This window comes from Pinus tabuliformis, chromosome 7, assembly GCF_031772625.1.
Source record: "Pinus tabuliformis cultivar Carrire ecotype Pingquan chromosome 7, CPIR1, whole genome shotgun sequence".
Lineage (NCBI taxonomy): Eukaryota > Viridiplantae > Streptophyta > Pinopsida > Pinales > Pinaceae > Pinus > Pinus tabuliformis.
The window spans coordinates 827,730,379-827,755,431 of NC_142293.1; the positions used below are offsets into that span (position 1 = coordinate 827,730,379).

Genomic DNA, 25,053 nt, shown 5'->3' on the forward strand with positions numbered 1-25,053 from the left:
CCTACCGATCTCCACACCCCTCTGTTTTGGACTGAATTAATTATGTCTTCTAATCCTCCGGAAGGACAAAAGATCTTGGCTGGAGATGATAACTTACCAGACGGCCCAGCGAAACATTTGTCTCTCCACGAGCTCAAAACCGGCAGTGAGAGCTCCTTCTCCTTTCTCCTGCCATCAACGCCTAAAATGCTCGATAAATCCCAGCTTTCCTCCAACAGCCCCTTTGCAAAATCTGCAGCCCTAGTACCAGCCGTCAAAACCGCACCAGCTCCATTCCCTTCGAGCTTTTCAACCAGCTCTCTAATGTTCTGCTCGCTTAAATCCTTCCCCCACACTGTAAGCACATCCTCCGGCGAAGGGTCAAGTTCCACCGACTCACTAGCAATAACCATTGTAAAACCCTAGAGATCCGGAAAGTGGTAAAAAACTTCCAACCGACACCCGAGAAAGCCAGCAGTAAAACCGCCTGCACAACCGAAAAAACGCATACAAAATGCTAGACCGGGTCAGTTCCGAGGTAAAAGTCACGGGTTATTGGAATAAACCGCTCGATCAATCTTCCTTTGGCAATAACCCGCCCGCCTGAGGGGATAACCCTTTGACCCGCGCGCCCCACACCGCTTGACCACTGTTGCACCCGTCTCCCTCTGTGGATGCCAGCGTCGCGTCTACCTGTACCTGCTTGTCAGTTTGCAGAAACCCTATGCTACCTAGGCCCTGGCCCTAGGGGACCAGGATCGAAGCCAGACCTCACCATCATCTCCGTGCACTTCTCAAGGTCACATTAGATAAATTTTGAGGTTTAAAATAGACCTCTTAAGCAAAATAATAAATAATGAAAATAATAAATAAGAGCTATAATTTTTTTAATGGTAATTGGTGAATCAGTAACTTCAAAGGATTGTTCTAGGAAAAACCCAAGATCAAAATCACAATAGATGCAGCTATTCACCTCAGTATCAAGATATTCAAATTTTCTTGCCTCTTCGATCTTATAGGAATTACATGTCATGATTTTGAACATGTTCAATTTTTTCCCACACAGTCTAACATGTCTCCGAAGAATAAAACCCGGGTGGAGGGAGGATTAAATCCACTAGAGACCACTCAACCTATTATCATTTGACAAGAGTTATGGATTTTTAAAGGAAAATAAAGAAAATTAGTCTTTTAACTGTATTTTCACTTTATCTCCTTATAGTTTACTCAACTGTCAATTGTAGGCACCCATTGGATGCAAATTTTAATTCCACATCCAATGAGTACCCACTCTGCATACTTTTGAGTAGACCCACATCGAAATAAAATGAGAATGCATGAAAAAATGGGTTTCATTCAAGAAATAGATTTTTATTATTATGTATTTTCATCTTTTTAATCGTTGTCTACTCAAATATATGTGGAGTGGGTACTCATTTGATGCATCCAATGGGTGTCGATACTTGACATTTGAGTAAACCTATAAGGAGATACATTGAAAATACAATAAAATATTAGTGTTATTCCTTTCCCTCCAAAAATATCTACCCCTAGGGATGACATCATCATCTTGAGTTTTGTTGGTTCTTTTAAAGTTGATTTTGTTAGTACATTTTATGTTTTAAGGCCTATTTTTTACCTCAACTTTCCTTATTGATTAGTGTTCTAAGATGGAAATTTTAGTGCCCTGCAAGATGCGTGTTCGCAATGGAAGCCATTGCCAATCTCCTTATAGCCAAAAGATATTATTTTTATTAGAGAAAAATATTCATAATTATCTTTTGGTCCAAACTTTATTCCATCGTAGGTATTGACAAAATCCATCATTGTTAATCCTTGAACCAATGGATAGATAGAAGTAGCCAACATGAAAAAATGTTTAACTCCAAGAATCTACATACATGGGATGAAAGCCTTCCTTATGTTCAAAACAACTACAGCATAACTCTTTATAGTTCTATTGCCACAATCCTTTCTAGGGGTGCCTAGGTTTCCTCTAATTAGCTCTAGCTAATGTACCTTCTCCAATTACCTTAGTGCAAGGAATCATTATCCCATGCTCAAAATGAGGTATACAGTGAGATAATATTCTTGAATAGATCTAGGAAATCCTATAATAAGTTCACGATATGCTATAAAAATTTGACGTTATGTACAATTAGAAATATGATTAACATTAGGTTCCACACAAGTTTTAAGATGGTGACAAGTTTGGCTACACTTATAAAATCACAAACTTATAGGCCTCCACATGAAACTCATACCATTTTGATATGGGCCTCACACCATCACCAAGGTCATGGGTGAAAATAGTTTTTAATTAAATCTTCCACCCTTCCTTGACTTACATGTGACCTTTAATATGTATTTGCTACATCAATATTGTGTCCTATATTGGACATCTTGGAGGTTGCAAAGTACTTGGAAATTACATAGCTCAATCCAAATTGCATTGAGAAAGCTACAATGGATGAAATCATGGATACCAAGTTGAAGAGTCTTGTTGACGGGGGAAAATGTCTTGCCAATATCTAGGGGGTCTCCTTGGTGTGAAGTCCCATACCTCACACTGTTTGGGATAGGAGCCACATCTAGTATGTGGGTCCAGCTACCACCATGTAGGTTTTTCTCTTAGCTGCCAAATGTGAGGATGTTAGAGTGAGGGAAAGAAAGAAATGCCCGAATAGTAGGAATGAGGTCAACCCATGATTGATAACATGTAGAATGACATACAAGAATGTAACAAAAAAACAACAACAAGAAGCATGCCACAAGAAGGATTAGTGAGTTAAAACCATCTCAGACATACATGAATAGGAAGGTGCCAGAGGTTAACTGCAAATATACTCATAATAAGTTACCAATGTTATGTGGAATAAGAAAGAAAAGATTCAAAGCAAACATGCAATCCATAAGATACGAATGAGTTCATTAACATATCACCCACATGAAAACCCACATACAAACACAATGGAGATATTGGACAAGCAATACAAACATAATGAAGAAGCATAGGAATCAATGCAAGGAGTGAAGAAATTCTTAATAATGTTGCTGCAAATACAAGCACGCATCTTGCAAACCATCAGTCCCAATAGTGGAACATGGGCTGCTCATACCATCTTCCAAAGGAAAACCCTAGCCTCACCATAACTCACCCTACTTGCTGCCAAGAGTTGAGTGCCTCTAGGTTCTTAAGCAGAAATCAACTATCGAGTGCTAGTCCTAGCTCAAGTGCTAAAATCCCATACAAATGAGGCATGAGGGTACTATATTATTTAGAAATAAGGTGATTGTTCACCTCCAGTGACCTTTCACCTACCCTCATGACTCTTGATGCTCCTCATGACTCTCCCATGTCTAATGACTATTACATGCTCAAATCAATCTACTCATAGCTACTGGTATTATGGTGAGAAATATTTACATTATGATAGAAGAAAAATTATGAGGAGAATAAAGATGGTTCTTGGAAACCCTAAAGTACATGTTGCCAATGTTGTTTCAAAGCCAAGGAGGCTTGCATGAGCCGATAAACAAAGTTTTGATGTTAATTTGTTGTGTTGAATGTACATTTTCATGCTGCCTCCTTGGATGGTTAAAAATCTTCTTTCAAGTTTTGCTTGGCTCATTTAGTTATGTCACATGTTATCCATTTTATTAGAATGATACTGTCACACGGAATAAGTCGATCTTGCGGACAAGATAGACCTTCCTAGAATCTAAAGAAGACCTAATGACAAGCAAACCAACCAGACACTATCTTTCTCTAAATATGCTTTAGTAAACAATAGCAAACAAGTGTTTTAGGGCCTACCTTAGGTCCAACGCTAGCTTGTGGATGCCCTCACTCCTTCGATCCAAATTAGCTCCTTTTCGCGAATCTGCAAACACAAACAAGGCAAACAAATTAAATAGCACCTGAAAAGCCAATTGCATAAAACATATTTAACATGAAAGTCAAGGAGTCCATGAAACAAATAACATTAGATACTTGTTGAGAAAAATGAGTTTGATTGTATTAATTCAAAAGAAGAAGAACCTTACAACCTTTGCCTTGACGTTGTACAAGCTCCTCCCAGGGTCCAGCAAGAATTCTCCTCTACTTTGACAAGTTTCACTCACTCCCCAATGAAACCAAAAAGGTATGTGATCTCTCCTCTTTAGGCTTAACTAGGAAGTCTTGATTTCACCAACATTTACCCTCAAAAATGTTCAGCTTCTAACCTCTTTAGCAACCAACCCAATGCCTGTATTTATAGTGCAATGGAGGGAGGTTACTAGGTCCTCCTTCAAAGGGATAAAGCCCTCCTTCAAAGGGATAGCTCCTCTCATCAAGGGATTAGCTCCTTCTCTTTTGGGATGCATGAACCACCTCAGAGCGAACAATCCATGTCAAAATTCCTTCTAGAAACCTCTAGAATTAACCCAAAGTGAGTTTTTTAAGATAAAACTTGCGCCTTTTGACTTTCACAGGGGTCCGCACCTACACCGTTAGGGACAGAGCGGGTAGGTACGCAGCTTTTGTACACAGAAGGTGCGGGACCGCAGGTGACCATGAGAGAAAGTGCGGAACCAGAGTTACATTGATTTTTAATGTCTTTTTCTCATTTCCAAAGCTTGATTTGAAGAGCTGAGGTCTGAGACTTGCTTAGGAGGATAGTACAAGTGATGATAGACCCATACTGACTGTAAATAATCATGATGACAATATTTTTGTGTAACAGATTTCCCCCTAAAGTGCGAAGTCTGTAGTAGATGAGGATTTCTTATCATTTAGGAAGAGTGAAGTACTTTATCATTTCGAGGATCATCTTGTGGAGAACCCGGTTGGAACCTGTAAAAACATTCAATGCAAAATATATATATGAGATCATATCATCGCTGAGGTAGGCATTCCCATGCTCAGATCAAAACTGACTAGAAAAAATTAACTACTGCTCTGATACAGGAATGATCTTGTAAAACATCACAAGTATAGACTCATGTGGACACAGTATGGATGCAGCCATCTATTTATGAATAGTCCATTATATAATGAATACAAAATTCCTCGCAGCCTGGATCGTGGAAACTAGATCCAGGGTCTTCATTTCTACTTCCTGAAACAGTACGATTCTATCCATGCGAATGAATGTGTTGATGTCGAACATGGTAGAAACCACTTGATTACCAGTCAATGATGTAAACCGTTAACAAGTGTGAGAGAAACCACCAGTGATGTCAATGGCTCTCAAAGTACCCAGTACAATCCATGAGATGCGAATAAATGTGTTGATGTCGAGCATGTCAGGGAATCCTCTGATCGAAAGTCAATGATGTAAACTGTCGTCAAAGGCGAGAAACCTGCCATTGCTGCATGCAGATCTCAAGGTACTGACGATTCCTAGATCATCTTTCTAGATAATGAGTTGATGTCGATAGAAAGCGATCCGTCGTAGGCAAGCCCACAACACGAAATCATAGATCAAGTTGAAGAAATTTAGTTGCAAGAACTGACTCAGGGATGGTCAAGATGGATGACAGATATTTTGCAAATGAATGGCTTATTGGCAGTGACCTCTTGAACACATAACTACACAACAGATGGTTTGGTGACAATTGACACAAAGTTAATACCCAGAAACCGGCTGAAGACTTTCAATGTGGTTTGATCAACTGTTAGGTAAAGGATTTCCCAACCCAGGTGAATAAAAGTGTCGTGTTCAAGAGTGGTTACAAAGTATGACAAACAGGCTCATTTTTCTCTCTTTTCCCCCACCATTTCTGGCAAGTACCTCTTTATTTTTGACAAGCTTGAGGAGGATAACATTTGCTTGATTATAAGCTCATCCTTCGGATGAGTCCAACTTAGTTTAAATTCGAACCCTAAGAAGGAGTGGTTCGTTCCTGTTTGTAATTGAACAAGTCCTTTACTGTGAAATTTTAACGAGTCCAGTATAGGAGAAACTCGGCGTTTTTCAATTTTAGAGAGTCTGAAAAAACTTAAGAAGACTCCAGGGTTGACCTTTTTCATAAATTTGTGTCTCTCAAGCCCGAAAAAGTATAAAATAATACTTGAGAGAACCGCTTGATCTTTTACGACCAAGGAGTACTTTTCGTCATTAGTGCCGTTGACCCGAAAAAGTAAAAAAGTGATCAATGACATGTCGTTTTATAACCAGTATCGAATTTGAAACGACAAAAATCCGGCAATCTTTTCATGTTTTTACGGTCGGAAAAGAGCTGTAAGGGGACCGTCTTTTAATTCCGTTTTAACGAGTTTAAAAGAAACACTCGGCAATATTTTCATGTTTTAGGAGTCAGAAAAGAGCTTAAAGATGACTCTACATGTTTTTCTGTCGAAAATGGTAGATTTCGCCTGAATAATCCTTTATTCTGCACAAAAACACAAACATTACTCATACCTGTTTGAAATGGATAAAAACGTCGCAAAATACCTTTTCAAAGTGAAACATAAACAAATTTGTGATTTATTTACTCAAAAAACTTATAAAAAGGGCCTTTGTCGATTCATTTTTACCGTTTGAGTTTGGGTGAGAAAATAGTGCTTTTGCTTAGAAAACTTCCTGTGAAGATTGCGGAAAATCCAACCGTCGGAATTGAGTGCCGTCTTCTCCAGGTAATCCACATCATCCTACTCTTCATTTTCAACCGTTTAGTTTTTTTTTTTAGTCCTTCATTTTATTTTTGGGAGGGTTTTTAGGCGCAAAACCCGCGCGGGGGCCCGCAGGTTTACCATTGCGGACCCACGGACCCAGACTTTTTCTCCATTGGGAAAAAGCTCGGGGTCCGCACCTTCCGTGTAGACAAATTGCGGTCCCACGCACTGTGTCTAACCCGGAGGATGCATACCCCGCCGCAAGGGTTTTGAACCCAAATATTCTCAAAAATGGACCAATCAAAATATTTTCTAGCAATTTAATTAATCTTTATACTTGATGCAGAGAGTACATCATGCTAGATTGGCGTGAACGAGAGCATGAGGACGTGGATGCTGCCGCATGGAATCATCAGCCTTCACTTGATGCTTTGAGGGCGTGCGGACTGTACAAATTCTGGGCCATTCCTGGCATGAGGGCTCAGGTGGATTTCTTACAGTGGCTGGTTGACAGATGGAGCATACAGGACCAGTGCTTCTTCATTGGCGGCCACCAGCTCGAAATCGAGCCGGCGGACATATATTTCTTGACTGGTTTGCCTAAGAGAGGCGAAGACTTGACTCTGCACGGGACTAGGCCAGGTGGCCAGTCTGTCAATAGCCTCCGGCTAGAGTACTGCAACAGCCAGGCTAGAGACAAAGGGATAGACATAAAGACCATATCCCGTCCTGAACTCATGGTGATTGCGTTTACTGTCACCAGACTTTGCGGAGCTGCCGCATTACATATTGCCACTGGATCCCAGATGCGTATGGCAGTTGATTGCTTTCGAGGCACCATCTTCAACTGGTGCGATGCCGTGTTGGCCAATGTGAAAGGCCAACTGACCAGGGCCAAGAACGGACGACTAAAGACCTTTGGTTATGGGGCTTTGGTCATGAGTTTTGCCCTGGAGAGGGTTCCTATGCTGATCCCACAACACCTTACTGTTGGAGTTGGGCTTCCTCGAGAGCCCAAACTGATGCGATGGGTCGCAGTCATGGCCCGTCACCCGGACGAGAGGAGAGAGGTTGCTCGGTTCAAACCTGAGTATTTCCAATGGTTGGAAAACCAGGTCTTTTCCATTCAGGACTTCCCTTATGCTGGGATAGATTTTCGTGGTGACCCAGACATGGATCTTCCACCAGGAGAGCAGTGGGACGAGTCAGGTAAAATCCTTTTCAACTTTTTCCTCTTTTAATTTTTTTTTGTTATTTTTCCATCGTCTCAAAACTGATAGTAAAAATTTCAAATGCAGATGTGGGTCCACAGCGACCAGCCGCTCTCCGGCCTTTCGAGAGGAGGCAACCAGTTGCACCCGCGCTAGCCCCACAGGACGAATCAACAGAGGTTTTGGCCGAGTTGGAGGGTCATCTCGAGCGCTTGAGAGGATATATTCCTGAGACCACTATAGACGACATTCCTCGTCGACTTCAGCGCTATGTGATTGGAGTCCCGGGACCTTTTAGGAGGTTCCTTTGCAAGGTGGCCCGTGCAGTGGTTTCTTATAGAGATCATCACCAGTGATAGGATGATCGCCTATTGTGGGCACATGTGACATTTTGTTTTTTGTACTTATCATTTTTGCCGATCATAAGGTGTTTTTCAACCTATGATCGAGGACGATGTATTTTTTGACACACTCCTATATATATATATATATATATATATATATATCACTATTACCGGCTTATCTTGTAAATCATGTTATGGAATGATTTTAAATTCACATGTATGATTATTGCAAATGTCTATTTAACATTCGAGAAGCAATTGCATCTGCTAATGTATTTAAAGACCTTGGAATATGCTGATATTCAATGTAATCAAACTCACGTTCCAAGAGATGCACTCTCAAAAATAATCTTAACAACACTGGATTTCTAATGGCATACACCCTATTAAGTTGTAATACAACGAGTTCAGAATCTAAACTCACTATCAAACTTCGAATCCCAAATGAAATAGATTCAGACAATAACTCAATCACTGCACTGTACTCGGCAATGTTGTTCGTTGTTTGACCGAGGCTTACCCCATGCATAGATACTAACTCGTCAGAGGGCGAATAGATAACCCAAGCTGCGGAAGAGATGTTCCGTGTATTACGACAAGCACCATCAGCGAAACCAATGTATGTTTGGAGAGGCATCGAATCTGCAATATCAAGAGTAAAACCAAGATAAGCAGGAATAATGACGAAAAACACTCTCTAAGCTAAGCACACTGTTTAAACTAAAACACACCAGCTAGAAAGAAAAACTATCCTAACTAAAAATCTCCATACCCATTCTTTTAAGCATAATACCTCTTCAAGTAAAGGCCATTTCTGGGTTTACCCAAAGAGTCCCCATCAAAGTCTACCAATTCATAAGCCCCTTTGGCTAGCTTTCGCTTGACAACATAGGGACCATGCCACATAGGAACGAATTTTCCAGCGCCTAATTTATCATTAGCTTGATCATAAACTAAGACTAGATCTCCTTCCGAAAAATTTCGAGGGGTCACATTTCGATCATACTGAGCTTTAATCCGTTTTGCGTGAGTCTCGATCGCCAATGTAGCATCACGTCAATTCTCATTTAATTGAGCCAAGTATAACAAACGCTTTTCCTCTTCGGAAGTGGCTGGAAGTAACTCGATGGCCATTTGCAGTGACGGGATTTCGCATTCAATGGGTAACACGGCTTCCAAACCATAGACTAGTTGGAAATGAGTGAACCCTTTTGATGTTTTTACTGAAGTTCGGTACGCCCAAAGCGCTGAAAATAGCATGTTGTGCCAATTCAACCGATGAATCCCAATGATTCGTCGGATCATGATAACTAAAACTTTGTTGATGGACTCAACCAGACCATTCGCTTGTGGATAATAAGGGGTTGAACTATCGTGACGTAAACCAAGCTGGCCTGTAAGTTCGGTCATCATAACGTTTCGAAAATGACGCCCATGATCAGTGATTATCGCTTGCGGGACACCAAACCTAGCAATTATATGATTGAACAAGAAAATTGCAGCTGTTTTGCCGTCTGCCTCGAATGTAGGCATCGCCTCGGCCCATTTAGTAAAATAATCTACTGCAAGGATGATATACGCATGCCTCCCGGCCGAGTGAGGGTTACATGTAATAAAATCGATACCCCATTTGGCAAAAGGACCAACGGCAATTATAGGGTGGAGAGGAGCAGGTGGAGCGCGCATCTTACGATAAAAAATCTGGCAATTGTGGCATTTTCGGACCGCCGTAATACAATCTTTAAATAAAGACGGCCAGAAGTAGCCAGCGCGCAATATATTTTGGGCTGTGGCATACCCAGACATATGACCGCCACACGCTCCAGAGTGACAGTCATTTAGAACCCTTTCAGCTTCCTCGTGAGTTAAGCAACATCGAAAAACAGAGTCCGCCCCATGGCGATAAAGAGTATCTCCAATAATTCTGAATTGTTGGGACTGGAATCGAATTTTCCGACGTTCTGACCTGGAAATTTCTGGCCGAAAGGATTGGGTCTGGAGATAAACGATGATATCCCCATACCATGGATCTAAAGTGCTGATTAGAAACAAGGATTCGTCCGCAATGGGCTCCTCCGCCACAGTTTCTGTGTTAGCACGCGGGAAGTCACACATTAACTCCGCAAAAACTAAAGATTTCTTAGACTTAGATTTCTCAAATTCCAAGTCGAACTCTTGCAGGATAACAATCCATTTAGAGTACTTGCCCCCTAGCAATTGCTTGGTCAAAATGTAGATCATAGGGTTGCAATCCTAAATGACTGTAGTTTTACGGAGTAGAATGTAGTGACGAAAACGCTGGACAGCTTGGACGACTGCCAATGCCAATTTCTCCACATGTGAGTATTTTAGCTCAGTTGGATTTAACATTCGACTAAGGTAATATATCACATGTTCCGTTCCGAATTCATCTTCCTGAACTAAGACCATTCCAATGGTGGAATGTGAAGCGGCGAGATACAAGAAGTAATCCTAGTTGTAGTTGGGAGGATTCAACAACGGTGCATGGGTCAACGCATGTTTGAGTGCATCAAAAGATTTCTGAGCTATCTCATCCCAATAGAATTGAGTGTTTTGCTTCAACAACCGGGTAAAACCCTTTGTAACCTCGGCGTAGTTAGGAATGAATCGTCGTAAAAAGTTTGCTTTCCCTTGCAAACTTTGGAGTTGGCGAAGACTCGAAGGAGGAGGCAATTTGATGATAGCTTCGACCTTTGAGGGATCAACGCGAATGCCGGCTTTCGAAACTACAAATCCCAGCAATCAACCCGTTTCTATACAGAAGACACATTTGTGTGGGTTCAGCCGAATACGATAATGCCTACACCTCATAAATATTGCTCGTAAATGGACAAGGTGATCAGCTCGATGTAAAGAATGAGCAGGCAAATCATTGAGATACGGTTGCACAATGTGCTTGATGTCATGAAACGCATAAGACATCGCCCTTTAAAAAGTTGCTCCGGTATTCTTAAGCCCAAAAGGAAATTTGCAGTAAGCAAATGTCCCCCATGGACAAATGAAAGCCGTTTTTGGTTGATCGGCAGGTAGAATGTTGATTTGATTGTATCCGGAAAAACCGTCCATAAAGGAAAATATTTCGCTGCCGGCACAATCATCAATGATTTGATCGATATAGGGAGTTGGGTAATTGTCCTTTGGACAGGCTCGATTAATGTCCCTATAATTGATGCATATTCTTATCGTTCCCTGCTTTTTGTTAACCGGAACGATATTCGATACCCAATCCGTTAACGGGATCGGATAAATGAAACCTGCTTTCAACAGTTTTTCAACTTCTGCTTTAATTGCAACAGCTTTTCGTGGGTGAATCTGATGCAAACGTTGCCGGACGGGTTTAGCGTCCGGGTAAGTCTTGATCTCATGAACAACAATCGCGGGATCAATTCTTGGCATTTCCTCATAGGACCAGGCAAACACGTCGCGGAATTCTTGAAATAGGGCCTTATATAATTGAATTTCGTTATCTGTACACGAGGCACCTATATGAATGTTCTCAACAATTCCGGGCTTAACCGAAATGTCAATAGGAATAGTTCGAGAGATGTTTCCCAAATTTAACTCTGAATCGGGATGTTTCATTGGATTCTGAGGTTCCTTGACATATTCAGTTGTAAAAATTGATGAGAAATCATTTTCAAAACGATCATCCTCAGGTAAAAACGAAGATCTGTGATGGAGATCTTCCCATGGTAAATCATCTACACATAGGATTTCACGAATTTTCTCATCAGAGTGAACAAGTTCAGAAAACGTAGTTAAATCCGAGGTTGATGTGAAAAGTGATTCCTCACGGACCACATTCATTAAGTCATTTTTGGTTGAAAACGAGTCAGCAAACGACTGCACAGCTTCATAGGCAATTTCATATGGACTCAAAGGCATGGAATTACCAAATGAGTCTATCTCAGATTCAGAAGGGACGATCCAAGGATCATCATAAATAATTGTGTCTGATGTAATCATATGAATGGTTGCAAATGAAGATGATGCGTTGATTGGAGGAAAAGGAAAAGTTCCCAGTAAACTAACATCTTTAACTAATCCTACTCCAACATCCTTATATGGGATAGTCGTTTTACCAACATCCTGAATACTCTTCGAAGAGGCTGGGTCGGATGAAAAGTAAGCCAGCTGGTCTATTGTTATGATCTTTCCATTGTGTGGAAACTTTATTACTCGAAAGACCGATGAAATGACCGTTGTCATAGTGTAAGACCAACTTCGACCCAAGAGAAGGTTGTAGTCTAGAGGGGCATCAACCACCTCCACATCTAGACTAACAGTTTTTCCTTCAACCCCTATAGGCAAATCCTGTAGAATGCCGAAAGGATGAAACCCACGGCCATCAAAGGCCTTTAGAATCGTCGGGGATTGATTTAGTGAAGGAGAACCAAGTGATCTCCAACACTGTATCGACATAATACACGTTGAGGCTCCCTCATCAATTATAGTCCGATGAATAGGCCTGTTTTTTACTATCACTGGAATCTGGAAAGCCATTTGATGAGGCAAACGCGGCGTACTATTTTCTAGATCGAAAAATTATTAGGTTTGGGTCCCGAACATCAACAGCTCCTATAGCCGACAAAAGTAATTTACGTTGTGCTGGGCATGATTGCAGCACTTCCAAAGCCGACATTGCTGAGGGTGATACAGCTAAATCCTCAACAATGTTATAATTCTGAGCCGCTCTCGCATGTGGATTGAAAGCTGACTTTTGAAGTATACCCTTGGCGGGCGGTTTGATTACCAAGTCTGGATTAGTTTTCTCGATCTGTAGTGGATCGGAACCGGGAGCTGAGGTTGATGGATTAGACTGAGAAGATTCTGCTTCTTTACCATCAACAAGACTCTTACTACCATAATCTTGCGATCGAGTCGCAATCCTAACATGGGACATCATCAGTATGGGTTCTTCATTGGCACTCGAGGATGAACCTATCATCTTGCTGTCTTGAGCCGGAAAAGGATCCTTCAAAACAGCAGGAGTTTGGGAACCCTTGACAATCTTCGCAACTTCTGCACGATGAGGGCAGTCTCTTGTAAAATGTTCATCGTCACAAATGAGACAAGGATAACGAGGTTTGCGTTTTTCGTCATTGGATTCCGCCTTTTCAGGTTTCTCCTTTGAATTTTTGTCCGTTTTATTCTTCTTCTTTCCTTTCTTCTTCCCACCGGATTTTGATTTGGCTGTAGATGACTCTACAACGTGAATATCGGCAGAAATCTCTGCAGAAGAATCTCCTGTTGGGGAATCAGGCAAGGTTATAATAGGAGAAGAATTCTTGGAGGATTTATTCTTACTTTTAGTGTTAACTGTGCCAATCATACCATCAGCGGCATGAGATCCCGAAGGAGCTGCAGCGATTTGATTTGACTTGGGAAGATCGGGGATTTTTTCATGTAACGTACCTGACTGAGTATAGACCAAGTCAAGGTACTGTGCTTGAGCAATGACTTGCTCCTCAGTAACCACTCCAGCTTTAGCAACATCTTCAGTGATCTTTGGCAACAAAGATTTTACAAACCACTCGTCCAAGATTTGATCCGGAATAAATACCTTCACTAAACGACGTCGACGTCTCCACTCATGAATATGATCTGAAATGTACGTGGATGTCGACTGTTTTAGCGAAGTTAACAATTCCGTGCCATTGTCATATCGGACTGGCAACTGGAAATGAGTTAAAAACGAGGTAGCTAACTGACTAAAATTATAAAAAGTGCCTCGCGGTAACTCAATGTACCACTTGGCCGCGAGACCAATTAGAGTGCGCTGGAAAAGTCTAAGACGGATCGAATCATCTGTGATGGAGTTAGACGCACACTAGAGGTGGTAAGTCATCACATGGTTCGACGGGTCCTCTCTTGATTTACCTTTGAACTTGGGAATATCACTAGGCAACTTATTCGACATTGGCGGCCAAAACGGAAGATAATTAATGGGATCGTTCGTTAGGCGCGACAAGTCAGGTAAGTCCAAAGTTGCGATAAACGGTAACTGCCGATTAGGATCCCTAAAACTCTGGGTCATGAGACCAGCCCCAGGAGGAGGATATCCAGGATAACTAGGAATAGGAATCGCGTTCGGGATATTGTATCCTCTCGGAAAACCAGGATTAACCGGACTGTACTGGGGTTGTTGAGGTTGTTGATAAGTGTACCCAGGATACAGTTGACACTGATAAACTGGCTGCTGGACAGCAGGACTGAATTAGTACTGTCCCTGGTACGATTGATAGGTGAATTGTGGTTGACTTGTGACAACCGTACTTAAACCAGGTTGTCCTACAGGCATCTGAACCGAGGTCTGAATCGTAGATCCAGACGGTGGTAAAGATGTCTGAGGAGTAGATACAGGAACAGTAGAAACCGGAGCTGTCGATACTCCAGAAGTAGGTGGGGTAGATTGAACAGATGTAGCGGTAGTTGTAGCAGTCGTTTGAGGCAGAGTACGAGGTGTACTAGGCCCAGGTTGAGAAACTACCGAAGGTACAGAAGTTTGAATGTTAGACTGGACCGGTTGCTGGGATGTACCAGAAACTAAGGATTGTCCAGTTTGAGATGACAACTATACACTTGGCTGCAACACCTGTTGGGTTTGCGATGGATCCCACACTATATTCATTCCGGGGTACTGACCCATAACTGGTTGAGAATATTGAGGACCATAACCGGGTTGAGGGTAGGATTGATAATTGAAAGGTACATTTCCCGTTCCTTGAACAAATGTTTGACCTTGGGGTGGTTGGAAACCTTGGTTCGAGTATTGACCTTGGGGTTGATACCCTTGAGGCACATACTGATACTGGGGTTGACCTTGAGGTATAAATTGATACTGGGGTTGACCTTAGGGTACATATTGAGTCTGGGGTTGACCTTGAGGAATGTACTGTCCCGTAGGTATGTACTGTCCTTGAGGTTGCCCCCCAGATGCAAATTGTGTACCTTGAGGTTGCCCCCCAGGCGTTAATTGAGGCTGCCCCCCAGGCGGTAACTGGCCACCTTGAGGTTGAGGATTGGGAATAGAACCTGACATCATAAGAATGTCTTCTACGCTCAACGGTTTATTACCATTGCTTCCAGTTAATAACCCTTGCTTAATGGGTTGAGGAGATGCTCCCAGAAAAGTACCAGAAAGAGATTGATACCCAGAGGGAACAGATGGACCGCCATACAAAAAGGATTCAGGCGATTGAGTAAACATGGACGACTGTCCTGACATATTTACAGGAGTATAAAAACCTCTAGGTCTTGAGTGATAAGGAGCACGAGGTGGTGAAAAACTTAACCCTGAGTTTTCTAAATAATTAGTCAAAGAAAGATACCAAGAACTACTTAGGTGGACTGTAAAAAATTGATTCACGCTCCCTTAGTTCAATGACAGGTTGATTTTCAGGGATAGGGATGCCTACTTCTTCTTCTTCCGGAGCAAGTTCTTCAATAGAAATAAGTCCAGAAGGAAGATCTTGAGTGATTACTCTTTCTACCCTAGGTGAACCAGGACCACTAAAAGTTGGAGAAACAAACCCCGATGTCGGAGTAGCAGCAAATTCACTTTCAGGCTCGGATATTTCGGGTTCTTCACCTATATCACTAGTAGATGAAAAGCTACCAGCGATTTCGGAGATAGACACTGACTGTGGATTATATTCTGCTACTGGCGTTTGAAAATCAGGATGTACTATCAAAGAAGATTCTCCTTCTTCCGGTGATCCAACTCTACTGTCTCTAGGAGTTACGAGGACTTTTAAGCCTTCAAGTTGGCTCGGTACTTCCTCAGGAGGTTGGCCCCGAAGTCTACGGGACTTCCTCAGTAACTCAGCCACGTTTATAATCTCAGGAGACTGGCCCCGAAGTCTACGGGACTGTCTTGGTAATTCAGCCACAGTTAAAGACTTTTAACTACTTCACACGCAAACAAAGTAAAATCTCAATGAAAAACACTTAAAGTCTCTAAAGAACCAAACAAATTTGAATCACACGCGTAAAGAATCTAGGAGATCAAACACACACAAACAATAACTTTACGGACTGAAAACACTAGTTGGTGATGAAATCCAACGTCGCAGAGTTCAGTACAGTTACCCCGGTAACCTGCTTAATGAATAGACTGGCACAAGTTCCTCCACTTAACCGTCTCGAGTGAAGTGAACCCCCCAGAAAATCCAAGTGAGTCTAGCCGACGTCTGCTCCAGGTACAGTGGGATCTTCCCACCACTGTCACCTCAGGAAGAGTCCTAAAGAATATGGCCACTAAGGTTACCAACTGAGACAAATACACCTGGGGGAACAGTCTACGATCCGATACGCACGCAAGGGCAGAGTAGCAAGCTCAATCCCCTTGAAGGCTCCTTGACATAATCCAAGGTTTACCAACAAGTGACCCCAGGCTCCTCGACAATGGTTAATCCGAGGTTTACCGTTTTTAATACGTGAATATCTGGCGTCGTTCCCAATGAGGAAGGATTGATTCCCACACTGGTTCGGACACGATCTCGTGCTTCTCCTTTAAGAGGAGCTTTCCCAGAGCATAAATGCAACAATTGGATTTCTTCCCTACCACAAGATACAACTACTTGTTTGTTTTTACTGTCTTGGAGAGTTAATTACTCTCCTACTCCAAGACACTAGCCTAAGCTAAGTTGGTGTATCAGAGCCCTAGAAATAAAAATGTTACTAGGTGAATTTTACTTTAAGCGTTAATTTTAGTGGTTTTTGTTTAAGTCCAAAGGTGCGGAGATGAAACTCGTGGTACGAAGACTCGACTCAAAATCACTAAAAATGCACCTAAGATGATCTAAACAATCTTTTTATCTTCGATGAACTTCTAAACTAAGAAAGAGTTTGAGAATGCAAATACTTTGTAAACACAAATATTTCTCAATTAAACAAATTAAAAGAAGAGCTTTCCCTTTCCAAAGCACTCAAAACGAGACATCTAGTTATTTCACAAAAATTTCCCTTTTTCATTTCAAAGCATTCAATCACTACAAAAAACAAACTTTTTCAAAAGAGATTTTTTTTTTTTTTTTTTATATTTTGTAAATAAAACACTCAAAACGATGCAAATGACTAACTTTGAGAGCTACAAATTATAAAAACCTACTTGAAGTCAAAGCCTACTAAAAGTCTTTTTTAAGGATGTTTTACTCAGCTAGATGCAAGCTAAGGACTAATTCATGCATAATCACAAATCAGTCAAGAACAACCAATTTCGTTTTCTTTTTGAAAATGAAAATCCAAACTCTCAAACACAAGCTTTTCGAAGTTTTGAAATGAGAAAATACAAAGCGGATTCCTCAACAAGGGGAGATTTCATACATGGTCAGACTCATAAGAAGGCTGGTAGACACTAAGGTGATCTCAAGTCCCTACAGCCTCTAAGCTCAGAGCCACTACACAACCAAAACGAAAAACAAACCCAACAAGCAAAACTCCTAGGAATTTCACCTAAAACCCTAACACTAACGAAATCAATCCAAGGAAAGTTTTTGACAGGGTACATGCAGGTCTGGGCAATGGCTAAAACCTATAAACAAATTCTAAACTGATAAAAAAGAGAAAAAATTAAAATTTCTCAAAACTTTGACAGGGTACGCAGGCAACCTGTTTACACAAGTGCGTTCACGCTCTGTGCACAAAGCAAAAGCGCGTACAGGTACGCACTGTGCTTAACTCAGAGGGTGCGTACTTCTCCCAAAACTATGAAAAATAAAAACTAACTCAAGATTAACTAAAATCACCCAATCCCACAATCATCAAGCCAAAAACAGAAACAAAAATACAGTTTCTCAGGTCAAAGTATAAACAAGGAAAACAATCAAGTCCCCAGCGGAGTCGCCATTTTGTCACACGGAATAAGTCGATCTTGCGGACAAGATATACCTTCCTAGAATCTAAAGAAGACCTAATGACAAGAAAACCAACCAGACACTATCTTTCTCTAAATATGCTTTAGTAAACAATAGCAAACAAGTGTTTTTAGGGCCTACCTTAGGTCCAACGCTAGCTTGTGGATGCCCTTGCTCCTTCGATCCAAATGAGCTCCTTTTCGCGAATCTGCAAACACAAACAAGGCAAACAAATTAAATAGCACCTGAAAAGCCAATTGCATAAAACATATTTAACATGAAAGTCAAGGAGTCCATGAAACAAATAACATAAGATACTTGTTGAGAAAAATGAGTTTGATTGTATTAATTCAAAAGAAGAAGAACCTTACAACCTTTGCCTTGATGCTGTACAAGCTCCTCCCAGGGTCCAGCAACAAGTCTCCTCTACTTTGACAAGTTTCACTCACTCCCCAATGAAACCAAAAAGGTATGTGATCTCTCCTCTTTAGGCTTAACTAGGAAGTCTTGATTTCACCAGCATTTACCCTCAAAAATGTTTAGCTTCTAACCTCTTTAGCAACCAGCCCAATGCCTGTATTTATAGTGCAATGGAGGGAGGTTACTAGGTTCTCCTTCAAAGGATAAAGCCCTCCTTCAAAGGGATAGCTCCTCTCATCAAGGGATTAGCTCCTTCTCTTTTGGGATGCATGAACCACCTCAGAGCGAACAATCCACGTCAAAATTCCTTCTAGAAACCTCTAGAATTAACCCAAAGTGAGTTTTTTAAGATAAAACTTGCGCCTTTTGACTTTCACAGGGGTCCGCACCTACACCGTTAGGGACAGAGCGGGTAGGTACGCAGCTTTTGTACACAGAAGGTGCGGGACCGCAGGTGACCATGAGAGAAAGTGCGAAACCAGAGTTACATTGATTTTTAATGTCTTTCTCTCATTTCCAAAGCTTGATTTGAAGAGCTGAGGTCTGAGACTTGCTTAGGAGGACAGTACAAGTGATGATAGACCCATACTGACTGTAAATAATCATGATGACGGTATTTTTGTGTAACAGATACCTTGAGATATGTGAAACAATGGTCCATTGCTTGACCCTCTCTTGTTTAGGATTCACTCGTTGTATCAAATGAAATTTGAACTGAAACATGCACCATCAAACATTGGAGGCCAAACCTATGACTTAGGTTGACTAGCTCAAACTTGAGCTTACTAATGTTTTGTCCTTGGCCTTAAACTGTCGAGTTGTAAGTTATAACATCATCACCCCAAGATTGCACTCATGACTCTGACATGGTGTATACTGAGGAGCATTATAGCCAAGGGAGCTTAGTATCTGAGGGGAAACTTGATGTTTTGAGCTAGCATTGAGAGATATTATCCTCCAATTAGAGAATTGCGGGTTGAGTTATTTTGGATTGTTTACATCAATACTTGTCCATAGTGCAGGTAGCAACATACTACAACTCATTTGCAACCAAGGAAGGAGAGCAAGCACATAAATTTATCACCTCAGGTAACATTTGATTTCATATGTGATTTTGACTAGTTGATTCATCCTGGACCACAGGAAAGGACTCTATCCAATGTTATAACAAATAGCGAATCTGGATCTTGAAAGACCAATACAAATTGGAGTGCTCTCTCAAAAAATGTTGAATGAAATCGACAACATCAATAGAGGGAAGAACATAATTCTTTTGCCTCATATTAACATTTATATTAGTAGAAAATTCTCTTGAAAGAACATTTCATAGAAAAAATGAGCATTGTGTTCACCAATACTTGCTGCCAAAAGGCAAGATTGCCAGCCATCACATTCATTTCCTTTTATGTCCAACGAAAATCCACATTATCTACCACTAGTCTAAATGTATAGAGACAAGCTCCTAAAGTTGAATCCTACACCTTCATCATAGGATATTAGGCTTGCACCTCTCGCAACATATTCGATTGCTTGTTTCCAATCATTGTGGCCAACCAGTTATGTTTCCTTTCCAACCATTAGATTGTTCATTTGGAGCCTAATTTGAGTTGTAGATGAGTTGAGCCAATCCATTAGGATGGAATCTAATATCTAGAAGTTTATGAACACTTTGATCCATTTTCAGGGAGATTGTGCAAAAATTACACTTCCATGGGGGATATGTTTTTCGCCCCGACCATAACATTGGTCCTCCAAATTATTTATCAAGCGCCTTTAAGCCCTCAACAAGTAACATTTGACCAAACACCAGTACTAAATTTGTTCCCACGGCATTTACCAATGGCACTAGCACCTCCCCTTTCCCTTTTGAATACTAAGCGTGTCGGTACTTCATTGGTCCATTCATAGATCCACACACAAAATTCATTAACCCATTGATGACTAACGTGATGATTTCTCTCAAACCATACACTCATTACATATGTTGATAAATTTCCTTTCAACCCAATTTTATGTTGGTCTTTAAATCATTTGCAAGGCACCCATGAATGGTCTTTTATCACGATTTTTAATGTTGCTTTTAATGTATCCTTCAATGCAACCCTTTTCAATGATCTTTCAATATGTCATTTAAATGGCTTCTCGCCCCTTTTATCATAGCAGATTTGCAATAATTTGTGCATATGATTCCATCCTTACTTCAACTCTAGTCGCAGATTGAAACGCAGGTCACATTTTCATTAGAAACGCAAGTCACAGTCCATATTGGTAGTGCAAATCACATTAAGAGGTCATAGTTGTTAATGACTATGAATGTGATTCGTGAGTTGAGGTTGCATTCTTTTGATAGGTTGGGATAATAGTTTGGAAGGGTATAAGGTAGGGAAGAAAGAACTTTGTCTTTGACTTTATGAGTGCAACTAGTGGGGTTCAACCAACCATTATATGACAAGGTTTCAAGGAAATACAAAAGAGACAAGCCATAATCAAAGTAAATCCCTTGAGAAAGAACATCATCGCCCAAAAAATGAACAATTTAGTGAATACATATATGTATGTGAGTGAGAAAAGTGAGCCTGCGTAGAAATAATAGGAGGAATTGAATGCCAAGGATGTAATTGTGTAGGGTCAGGGCATTAAAGAGATTGAACACTCGTCATACCCAATAAGAATAATAATTGTAGGCAGGTACACAATCACTATTGACAGTTAGGGAAGAGGTCGACTCATTCAACATTGATGGATGGACAAAATAAAATGAGAGGGTGATGTGATTTATAAAGAGATGTCATGTGTATGGGAAGTCACACATCATACGTGCACAATGTTTTTATTGCATGCAATAGATACAGATAGGTCACACATCGCAAGGCAAGTCGTGTCTTCCAGCTCCACCAATCACATCTTCCATCTCTAATGTAGGTCGCATTGAGGAATTGTGCGATGTGTTTACTGCATCTGACTATCTCAATGAGGTTATAGGTCATAGTCTTAAAATGCAGAGCAATATGAAACTAAGTTTTAGATTAAATTTGTGACTCACGGGGGAACTGCTACTCTCAGGTTGTAAATCACATTTGCAACCTCCAACAACTAGCACAGGAAAATGTGACTTAAGGGAGATTGTTGCGCTTGAAATTGTACATCACACTCATAACTTGCAATAGCATAGAAACTAACATTGCGACTCACCAAAACTAGGATCTACGACCTGCCTAGCCCTGCAACTATGGATTTACGACTAGTGCAATTATATGCTACACACCATAGATTTTGTATTGAACCATCTTGATTCTAATAACCATCTCTCAAAATTTCATCTTGAAATGTCTCTTGGAGCCGCCTGACCAACATTTCGTCTTCTTCTATTTGTCTAGCCCTTTGATTACTATTGTTTTGCAACACAACGCCTTTTGTCCTCAAGCTCGGTTAAAAGATGAAGAATCCCAATGAAGAACTCAATAAATATGAAAATGTTTCTAATTAATCCTAGAAGTATTCTCATTTAGAAACCCCTTCATTCTTGACCTTCATAAAATATGGATGTCGAAGAGCATCTTTTGCAAAAATATGATCCTCAAGATGCCACTACAACCACTGAAGGATTAGGCATAGAGCCCAAATATGAAGAAAACCTAGCTTAAGTGGATATTGTTGTTTGATTCATTATGCAAGAGATTCTTCCAACTGATTTGGTATGCCTTCCACAGTTTGATATTGGTGATTATGTGGAGAAATTCCAAGAAGAAGAATGCACAATTTCATGCGTGTTCGAAATTTGTAGACAAGCTCTTTTTCCACTTAATTCAACCCTTTTAGATGCTTATCAAGCAAAACATGGGTGCATGCACTTATCTGGAGAACATGGAGTGTGCCTAGAACACACAACTTTATCATGTTGGAAAAATAAGTACCCACCCATAGAACACACAACTCTATCATGTTGGCAAAGTAGGGCAACTTCCTCACCATGAACTCACCATGAACTGGGTCTAGTTGAAATGTCCCCATGTATTGTAGGAACTTGACACAATGGGGATTGTTTTACTGTTGGTGAAAGCACTAATCCAAGTGGGTATCTAAAATCATCTTATAAATGGTCCCACTACTCTCAAACTTTGGGTCATAATTCTTCACATGAGTGTTTTGGGGCCTTTGATGTGTTTTCATGATTTTAATCCCAAAACCCAAGGAAGTTATTCAATATGACAACTTTCTTTCCAAAAAGCTAAAGAAGACCCAAAACAAAGTGTTAGATGAAAAGTGACGATCTTGACAAGTCTTCCCTTTATTTGGATAACTCAAATTTGTCTAGCTCAACATTCCCACTCAATCTTAAGTTCATGATAGGAATATGGTTCTAAGGGTTTTTGCTCTTAGGACTTATGACACTTTTATAACGTACAATTTAAGACTCTAGTTGTGGGCTTTTTATGAATGAACATAACCATCACATCCCTTCTCAAGGAAAAACTATCACCATTCTAGTTGTTATGTACATTGCATTGTTTTTCACCAATTGAATCATTGATAAAATTTCATTTTCATTTTAATGCTTTACTTTAAACACTATATCTTGTGTTATTTCTTTGAAATATTGTGCTCTTTCATTTCATTCTCAATGATATTTGAATCACCTTTTAAGAAAACAAAGCCACATCTATAACTTACTAACCTATTGTATTGCCCTATACATTCACACATAAGTGGTAAGCAATGTCAAGAGTTAATTTGGGAAAAACATTTCTCTAAACCAACATTTATTTGAGTGTGCAAAAGAAATATCTCTTCAACAATATTTTTATAAGTATAAACTCTTAATAAACATGGAAAAGTATATCAAAGCATAAAGGAAGCGAGGATTTTAAACTCCTTTGCAAATTCTTGAAAGCTCACAAGAGTCTATCTTGATGGATTACCTCAAAGGCTTATTTACCAACTCCTCATCAAATTTTGCAAATGTGTTCCTTGTGGTTAATAGGGTTTCCAAGATGTGCCATGTTGAGAGATAGAGATGCATACGATATAAATCAATTGTGGGTTAGCTTTCGTTTGTCTATATTTATTGATTTTAACAAAAATCCAAAATTATTAGGAGTTTATACGAGCAGTTTCAACCATGTTATATAAACCTTAACACCTCCAAGTGAATCAATCAATGAAGGTGCACTCTGCGGAAACCTCTTGGTGTCTGCACAATAATCGGAGATCATGTAATTGTTTCAAACCCATTGGAGCTTTTTCTCTTGGTTCGAGTCCAAAATCTCCTATATAACTAAGTCAGAAGAAGAAGTAACACATTGAAGTTGCGGCAGGATGAGGCAAAGGGGTCTTTAGTCCAGTCGGTCTTGATGAGGCCACCTCTGGTCGCCCAATCATCTGAATTCCAAAGGCCGCAGTATATCCTCATTGGCTGGCTATTCGGAAAATGAAAATTGTTACCCAGCTCTCTCTCCCTGTTCTTCAACACTCGAACGGGAGTCCCATATACAGAAAATCTGAATAGCAAACATGTATTTAAGTAAGTTTGAGAGATTATATTGTATTCTATTGGATGCCAATGAAGGAATGCAGAACAATTAAAATACATACATGATTTGATTTGGGGTCCAGAGCACGGAGATTTGGTCGAACCACAAGTAGAATTGCTGCTCATGACTGCCAAGGCCTTGAGCGAAGATATTAGTGTGCATGATATCCCCAGAGAGGTTGCCAAAAATTCACAGTCAATTTCGTCGTGTTTAGGGCCTTGAGACGATAGCTGCAAGGGTACCATAACAATAATGACCTGTTAACATACCATAGTAAAACACCTTATCTTCAGAATGAATGTAGGTGGTTTAATAACATTCAGAATGAATGAAGGTAGTTCAATAGGATAAGGTTGGGTTAAGTAATAAAATGTATATAATAGGTAGTGACTGTGCCTGCAGAGTTTTCAGGTACAAACTTGATTTGCATATCAATCTTGGCAAACAGATACTCCTGCTTGGATTGACACCCACAACTTGTCATCAGGGAAAGGAAGGAAGAAATAAGATGGCTATACAAGAGAATGATTGTACACCATGGAAAACAGATTTACCAAAAAAATAAATGTATGTACCTGAAGTGTGGTCAAGAGTAAGCTGCAACGAGTTTCCATTGTCAAAGATTTGAGCATGATCATGGTCAAGAGTAAGCTGCAACGGGTTTCCATTGTCAAAGATTTGAGCATGATCATTGCCCCATGTGATGTCAAAACCATTGTAGAAATTTGCTGAAACAGTTACAACAAGAATTGCTAGGGATAATAATGAAATAAAGAGGAGGGGAGTGTCCATGTCTATGATTATGATTGACAGAAGATGGGTGAAGATGAGTAGTTTCAAATGGAAGTGCAAGAAGGGGAAGAGAGGACTGTGAATGATAGGTTTGTGTTCGATTATTTATATAGATGGCAGTGTATCTCCTGAATCTCCTGAAGGGAGGAAAAGGGTTTGAATTTTATATAGATGGCAGTGAATTGGGGCAGGCATATCTAGGGAAGGGAACAGAGAAAACTTCTGATGATCGATGGTTTACAACCACAAAGATTGAATGATTAAAGCTAATTCTGCGCCCTTGGGTATGGAAAATAA

The 25,053-nt window shown here is 40.4% G+C and overlaps 1 pseudogene; it reads right to left on the reverse strand.

Annotated features, from left to right (window-relative positions):
• Window positions 1-552: 552 nt before the first annotated feature.
• Window positions 553-24,756, reverse strand: LOC149250170 (xyloglucan endotransglucosylase protein 1-like; annotated as a pseudogene).
• Between the last annotated feature and the right edge of the window lie 297 nt (window positions 24,757-25,053).